General features: G+C 40.6%; 1 pseudogene; it reads left to right on the top strand.

The window, feature by feature from the left end:
* The first annotated feature begins 5,364 nt into the window (after positions 1-5,364).
* LOC110288337 lies at positions 5,365-7,086 on the top strand (annotated as a pseudogene).
* Positions 7,087-8,288: the final 1,202 nt, after the last annotated feature.

Here is an 8,288-nt window from a genome sequence, read left to right as displayed (position 1 = left end):
CCACCCCAGGTGGTCTCATTCTCAGTGGCAGCAAGGTCTGAATCAGCCTGCTTCAAGACTGGGGGAGGCTACAAGGGAGAGGTAGTGGGATTATGAGTTCAGATGCCTGCCTAAGCTGGAACTTGAAGGGAGGCCTGTGAATTCACATGCCTGCAGAAGCAAGAATAATGTCATGGACACATGAATTCAGGTGTCTGCAGGGTGGACAGGTGCAGAGTAGGCAAAAGAGTGCAGGTAACTATCTGTGTAGTGTAGAAGTGTATGTCAGTTTCCTGGAAATAGAAGTCCAGAAAGGGGCTGGTGAGATGGCTCAGCAGGTAAGAGCACCTGACTGCTCTTCCAAAGGTCCTTAGTTCAATCCCAACAACCACATGGTGGCTCACAATCATCAGTAACAAGATCTGACTCCCTCTTCTGGTGTGTCTGAAGACAGCTACAGTGTATTTATACGTAATAAATAAATAAATATTTAAAAAAAAGAAGTCCAGAAAGTTGTGAGCCTAACAATATGGAAGCTGGGAAACAAATTTGGGTCTCTGAAGTAACAGCAAGCACTATTAGTCACTAAAAATTCTCTTCTGCCCAATGACATCTTAAGAGAAGAGCCATTAGAATGTATTGTTTTTATCTGGCTCAGATAAGAGTGTCATGCCTTTTTGCAATAATAAGGTACAGGGAAAATTGAGCAAAAGGGCCATTCTGAGCCTTCGTTTTGTGTGTGGTTTGGATGTTGCAACATTCGACTTTAGTTTAAATTGTAGTTTATGGAACCTGTTGTTTTATGTTTTACCATTTTTCAACCAATTGGGAAGGTAATCATTAATAAAATTAATTGGTCTGTCCGTGAACAAAAAAACAAACAAACAAAAAAAAGTGTCATTCCTTTACCAGGGACCAGAGTTACAAGTCATATTTCCATATATTGAATCATCACTGCATCCCTGGGATGAAGCCTACTTGATCATGATGGATGATCATTTTGATATGTTCTTAGATTCAGTATGAAAGAATTTCATTGAGTATATTAATAATCTTTGGCCTAAAAGACTCCAGTGCTCTCAACATTGAACTACTATTGTTTATAGTCAGCCCACACTGAGATGGTCCTGAACCATACTTAACTCTATAGGAAATACATATAGGAGATTTATAAAAGAAAAAAAATGGCCTGTCTGTTTTATATGCTATTTGTCTGTTGGAAACTATAGAAACACATACACATTACAAATGGCTGCCTGTGGTCTGACAATTAAAAGCTTATCAATTAGTTGATACAGTTAAATCTTTCTGTGTTTATTTTCATTAAATCTAGTCTGTCTATAGTATAAATTTAGACAATGGCTAAAATATATAAATTAAAGGAAAATGATACCTTACCACAGTTATAAAAATCCATACTTTGAAAACTATAAATTAATCACTTTCAAAATTGTAAATGGTCTCATGTAAAGATAGCAACTTAACATAGGAACCATATGTTGTGTTCCTTTCATCTTTTCGTCTATCATACATTCTATGCTGACTGCAGTTGCCCCTCTCTTCCTCCCCATAGTTTCTTTCCTCTACCTCCCATCTCCCCAGATCCATCTCCCCTCAGAAAAGAACAGGCCTTCCATGGACATCAAGCTAATAAGTCATAACAAACCACAGTTAAGTCCAGGCACCTCCCATTATATCAAGGCTGGACAAGGTGACCCACTAGGAAGAAAAGGGTCCCAAAGGCAGGCAAAAGAGCCAAAGACAGACCTTGATCCCACTGTTAGGAATGCCACAAAAACACTGACCTACAAGACCATACCATATATGCAGTGGCCCCATACAGGCTGCCTGATCTCTGTGAGCTCACTTGGGTCCCGGTCAGTTGATTCTGTGGGACTTGTTCTTGAGGTCTCCCTGACCTCTCTGGTTCCTTCAAACCTTCCTCTCCCTCCTCCCCAGGACTTCTCAAGCTCTACCTAATATTTGGATGAGGGACTCTGCATCTGCTCCCAACTGTTGCTGGATGAAGTCTCTCTGTCCTCTCTGATGATGATCATGCTTGCTTCCAGTCCTAATACATCCTGCAGGCATGACAAACTATAGGTTAGAAGTTTTGTGGCTGGGTTAGTATCCCAATCCCTCTACTTGAGGCCGTGCGTGAAAAAACCAATTCTTATGTCTAATGCAACATGGTGTTCTCAAAGAAATTGTTCTTTGTGATGAATTTGACTTTATTTTTGTTGAGAATTTGTTTTATGTATTATTCTGTTTCTGTTTCAGGCATTTGGCTATGTAGGAACTTGTTTCCACAATGTCTAGCTTCATTTAAAGGTCATATTAGGTTGAAGTATTTTAGATCACCACTTCGTAAGCAACCATTCTAAATAAATTCTACTACAATAAACCTAGTCTACCAAAGTTTATAGATTTTTCATTTGAAGTAGATTTTATGTAATTCTGGGTCATGCTCATTGTTGCTAGATCTACATATAAGATGAGATTTAAACTATCTAAGCCTTCCAAAAATACTAGATATCTGTAAATCTGTATGTAATTACTCAATTTTCAAAACACTTCTACTCTTTTTGATTGTTTTGAAACTATATAAGGAACTATTGTCTGTGACTCAGAAGTTATATTTTTGTGAGGTCTTATCAACTGAAAGGTCTAAAGACAATCCTCTGACAAAAGAAACTGCACAACATGTTTGAGATGCTATGACATTACTCACAGGATAAACAATGTTCCTCTGGTATGCTGTTGGGAGCTATTAAGACAACACTACTGTCCTGATCTCTGAATTGGGCCTCTCCTCCAGAGAAGAAAAGGGGGTCAAAAGTGGGCCACCGACGCACCACTCCAAGAACAACCATAGAATGTTCCAGCCCTAAGCCAGTGCCAGATGTCCTGACCACAAGGTGTACCCTGATACCACCAAGTTCCTGCTTCCCCGTGTAGCTTCTAAAAGAAAAATTTTCACTGCCCCACCCCTCCTGCTGAGAAGTACCTATACTTCACCTTTTGATTGTGCATTTAATCCTTGATCATTGCTGAATACAGAAAGACCTTGATGCTACTCAGACTGCTTCTGTGTCATTCTTGCACTTGGTCTCCGTCCCTCTCTCCCCCCATTTGGTTCTTAGGAGAAGCTCCCCTCGAGACCCTCGAATAACTGGACCTGCTGGATGGGTCAGTATGCCTGACTTGAAAGTCACTTATATACCTCACATGCTTTAAAGAGGTTTTTTTTTTTTTTGGCAATAATTGATGTCTTTCAGTTAACCCACTCCCCCCCCCAAAAAAAAAAATCTTGGGCACAAATCAGATTCCCCAGGGTTAGTCTACCATTGTGAGACAATGGAGAAGGAGCCATCAGATGGTTAATTGGCATTGTCTTCAGAGAATATTTTAGAGACAAGGAGGAACATAGTCAAAACTGAAATAAAGTCATGCTTGGCATGGTAGCCTGTTCCTGGAATGCCAAAACACTAGCAGCAATGCTTCATGATGAAACACAGTCTTGAACCAATGAGATGCACTTGCTTGCTTGTTCAGTACTTCCAAGAGTAACTAAATGCATAGAGATTATGAAAAATGACTCCAGGGTAGAGAGAAAGCCCAGTAATCAAGAACATTGGCTGTTCTTTCAGAGGACATAGGTTTCTTTCTCAGTATCCACATGGCAGTTTATAATTGCTAATAGTTCCAGTTCCATGGGACGTGACTCTTATTCTGACCTTCATGACCATTGTATACATGTATGTGTGTGTGTGTGTGTATATATATATATATATATATATATATTATGCCTACATGTATATACATGCATATAAAACTTCTATACACATAATATTCAAAAAAGAAAAATGATTCTTATATTCAACTGTCTCACACTGAATAAATATGCTCTAATATTGGTCCCTAGGTGTAGTTTATTATATTTGGGACATAGACACATTCCACCACAAAGCTGAGGCATTAAGGCAAAAAGTGTGAAATACAATCAACCTGGCAGGAATGAATATAAAATATTGTTCAGTATCCACCAGAGAAGACTACTCTGATATGGGTGCAAACCAAAATCAAACGTGTGTTATTGCACTGACAACTACACTGAGTGTTTGGGATCCCAGAGTAGCCCTGAGTCTTTCTCAGAGTGAGCTTTTAAACACACAAACCATATCCCGTGTTGGCATACTTCTTTTAACAAGAACAGTTAGCCAGAACTCTAGAACCTAAAAGGCAAGGTTACTACATTTGCAAACTTTCTTAGAATGGATTTTATTAATTAAGCCTTTGTTTAAATTTTGTTGGTAGGTGCTATCTATGTGCTGAGTTTTAGAGCCTGAATGACACTTCCATCATGAAGTCAGTTGTGCTAAGGTCTGGGGCATACTAAGTCTGAGGCCTTGTTACATTTGCCACTGGTCTTAGTGAATGAGCCATAGACTCATCCTGCTCATATTTTACTGAAAGGATACATAATTGGGCATATATTTTAATATGTGGCTGCCCACTATTAATCCAGTCAGAAGGATAATTAAAGGTTCAGTCAGTGCTGAGTGCAGAATAGTTATCCAGGGGTCCAAGAGAACAGAGATTGGTAGCAATTATCTGATGTATATTTTTGTCTCTTTCTCTTTTTGAGATTTTTTGCCAACTGTGGCAAGATTATTTTAATCACTCCTGATCAATTATCATATAAACAACATTTTTGTCATAAATCAGACCTAATTTCCTTTATCTCATGAGTCTGAACCTCTCCAATTTTACAGTACCATTTCTGCAAGGGCATCTAACTATGGTTATAATTGAGAAAAATATTTTAATACCTCTGGATCCTGTTGAACCTGTCTACTTAGTTTGGAAAGAACAGAAGAGTCACATATAGTCAAACCATTATTAGTACATGCCAATCAAGTAGTTTTAGGGGGCTCAGTATTGTTGCTTTCATCTATATGAATTAACTCATAAGACAATATAGTAGACATCAGATTAAGTGGAAATTCCTAGATTTTATAAAGTTTTTGGATATTAGATTCATTTTGGCCTCTTCTACATCCTCTAACATTAATTTATGCTGTCCCCAGTCACAGTGAGTTACGTTAGGAAATGGACTGACTGTTCTCTTAATTCGTATCCCTGTGTATTATGGGGCTAGGGTGTGTAAGAATAACCAGCATTCCTGGATGATTTATGGCTGGGAATGATTAATGTTATCCCCAGAGTCCTTTCCTGTGGCACTGAGTCTGATTCTCTAGGTTTTTCCTGTTTTCCAAAGGCTGGAATCTTTTAAAGGAATTTTTCAGGAAGCCTCAGTTTTACAACCTCAATTTTTTTCAAACTCCTTTGTTCTGGCAAGTACAGGTTCAGATACAGGTCAACATGGCAGGAAACATGTTGGCATGTAGGTAACCATGGTGTTGAAAAAGCAGCTGAGAGTGCTACAGCAGGAAGAGATAGTAACACTGGACTGGCTTGAGCATGTGAAACTTAAAATCCACCCCCAGTGACACACCTCCTCCAACAAAGCCACATATACTCCAACAAGGCCCTACCTTCAAACAATACCACGCCCTATGAGACTATGAGGGCTGTATCCATTCAAACCATTACACCAAAAAAAAAAAAAAATCCACTAGTCAATATAGGGAAACAGAACTAACAGACATAAACACCAACATTATAAAGACAACCAGGGGTGACCACCAAACATTCATACTACTGAACAGACAGGAGGATACAGTGACTGTAAGAAGAAACCAAAGTGCAGCCATTTTGAATAAAACTTGTATTTTTGAATGGGAGGTGTCAAATAAAGTTTAAGTTCCCAAGACCTCCCTAAGAAACTGACATCCTGCATGACAGCAAGTGACATTTACATGGATAACTGACATCCAGGTTGACAAGTTGTGATATGAAGGCTATGCAAGTTGTCCTTCTACATTTGAATAAGCCAACCCAGGATAAATGTACCATGAAGACATGTGCCTAAGAAAGTCCCAATCTCTAAATCCTGATTGGTAGGATAACTTGGCATAGATGTTTATGGATTGGAATCATAAAATCACTTGTGGTGGTTTTAATATGCTTGGCCTAGGGAGCTGCACTGTTAGGAGGTGTGGCCTTGTTGGAGGAAGTGTGTCACTGTGGATGTAAATTTTGAGACCCTTCTCCTAGCTGCCTGAAGATAGTCTTCTCCTGAGTGCCTTTGGATCAAGATGTAGAATTCTCATTCCCTTCCCCAGCACCATGCCTGCCTGGATGCTGCCATGCTCCTGCCATGATGATAATTGACAGAAGCTCTGAACCTGTAAGCCAGCCCCAATTAAATTGTGTCCATATAAGAGTTGCCTTTGATCTCTGTTTTGTTTCCCAGTACTTTGCCTCTCCAGCTTCCTCCCAAATCTACCAAACTTACTGGGACCCCCTTCCTTTCTCCTTAGCCTGATGCAGCAGCATTTGGTCTCCTCACAAGCCCAAACTTTCCTCATGTGCCATGACTCATCACACCCCTCCTGAAGCAGGACAATCATTGAATAGGCTTGGGCACTAGCACAGACCCCAGTCACCTGCTGGAGGAAGAGGTCTGGACACTGTTTGTAGTGGCCTCCCTGTGGATGTTAAACCTAGAGAACTCTACCTGCTCTTCTGGTAGTTCAAGGGCTTTGAAGGGTCCCTGATCAAGCTCACCTTGAGACACACTCATGGTTTTGTGACCTTTGACAGCCCCAGCATTAACAGAAGCAGCCAAGTTCACATTCAATGGTATTCACTTTGATCTGGAGAACCCACAGACCCTGAGGCTAGAATTTGCCAAAGCCAACAGCAAGATAGCCAAGAGCCAAATAATAATGACACCAAATCCCACCAATGTCCCCCCTGCCCTAGGAGCACACTTGATCACAAGAGGCCCTTATGACTTGATGGGGGCTGCTATGATTCCTGCATCCCTACACCAGAAAGCTGACCCCAGCCATTTCACCAACTACATTAACCTACACAGCTGCCACTAGTGCTACTGCTTTGTCCCTACATGCTCAGATGCACTGGTCCCCCTCATCTGATATTACTCAGCAAGGATGGAAGTATTGCCAGTTCTGTTAGCAACTCAGTTTTGTTACCCTGGAGTTGGTTGTGGGTTGTGCAGGGCTGAAACAGGGCTCTGACTTCACTGCCACTCAAGGCCTGTACGGAACTTCTGCTTCCCTCTAGACACTGAATCTGAAGCCTGACTCAGGGAATGGCTCTTGTTTTCTTCCCCAGTTCTTCAAGGCTTCAGGAGGATCAGGGGACCTTACTGGGATACCTAGGCCCAGCTTACAGACATAACTGGGACCCACAGCCTGACCTCCTGCTCAAACTTGTTTCGATAGTTCCCCATCAAGGAAAAGGAATGTTTAATTTTGCATGTTGATGAATTGTTATACTTGTTATATATTGTGCATATGGTTTGTTCTCACACTGTCACCGTAGCAACATGTCTTGGAACTAGAGGCTGGTCAAGCCTATTCCTTTGATTCCTGCACCAACCCTGCTTCAGGTGGAGCTGAGTCTTGTGACCACATCTGCCTTAAGGTCCCCAGCTCCTAACACATGCATATACACTTGCAGACTCTATCCTCATTCAGCAGGAGATCCACAGCCTCTGAATTTCACTTCAAATCAGACTTCTGCAATATCTCCTACTCCAGGGGCCCAACAAGTCAAGTCTAAGAAGCCTTCCTTGTGCTTGCCTGCCTCAGTTTATCTCCCACTGTTCCTCGTTCCTCCTGAACTTTGAAACCAACAAAACCATGAAAAGTATTTCTGGATCCTGTATAATAAAATATATGGATCATAAGGGTTGTTCAAATGTATACCATTAATTATTGAAGAGACCTTATTGAGCCTGTTAGGTAATTTTAATGCTTGACACCTGAGGAAGAAAAGGGTTTCCATTCTTAACAACCAGCCTTTGGTTTAAGAATAATGAGATGGATGATAAATTGTGTGATTTTGTTTAATGTTACAAGCATGTCCTTGCTTTACCTTTCACATCAGCTCCACTGTTGGGTCATTTCATACATGGGCAACATCTGCAGGTAACTGTTGTAATTGGTGACTTTATGAGAATGTGAAGCTGGATCATAAATGAAATGCAAAATAAAAACCTAAAGTGACAAAAAAGAGCTGCATTGGCTATGGAGTCTGTTCACAGTAACAGAAAACCTAACAAAAACAGAAGTTGATACCAGGAGTGGGGTATTGCTGTGAGATCCCTGACCACACTTTTGTTTGGAAGAATATGGAGTTTTGGACTTTAGAAA

The sequence above is a fragment of the Mus caroli genome, unplaced genomic scaffold (assembly GCF_900094665.2).
Source record: "Mus caroli unplaced genomic scaffold, CAROLI_EIJ_v1.1 scaffold_12794_1, whole genome shotgun sequence".
Lineage (NCBI taxonomy): Eukaryota > Metazoa > Chordata > Mammalia > Rodentia > Muridae > Mus > Mus caroli.
Note: the sequence above shows the minus strand (reverse complement) of the source record. Positions and strands in the feature narration are given on the sequence as shown.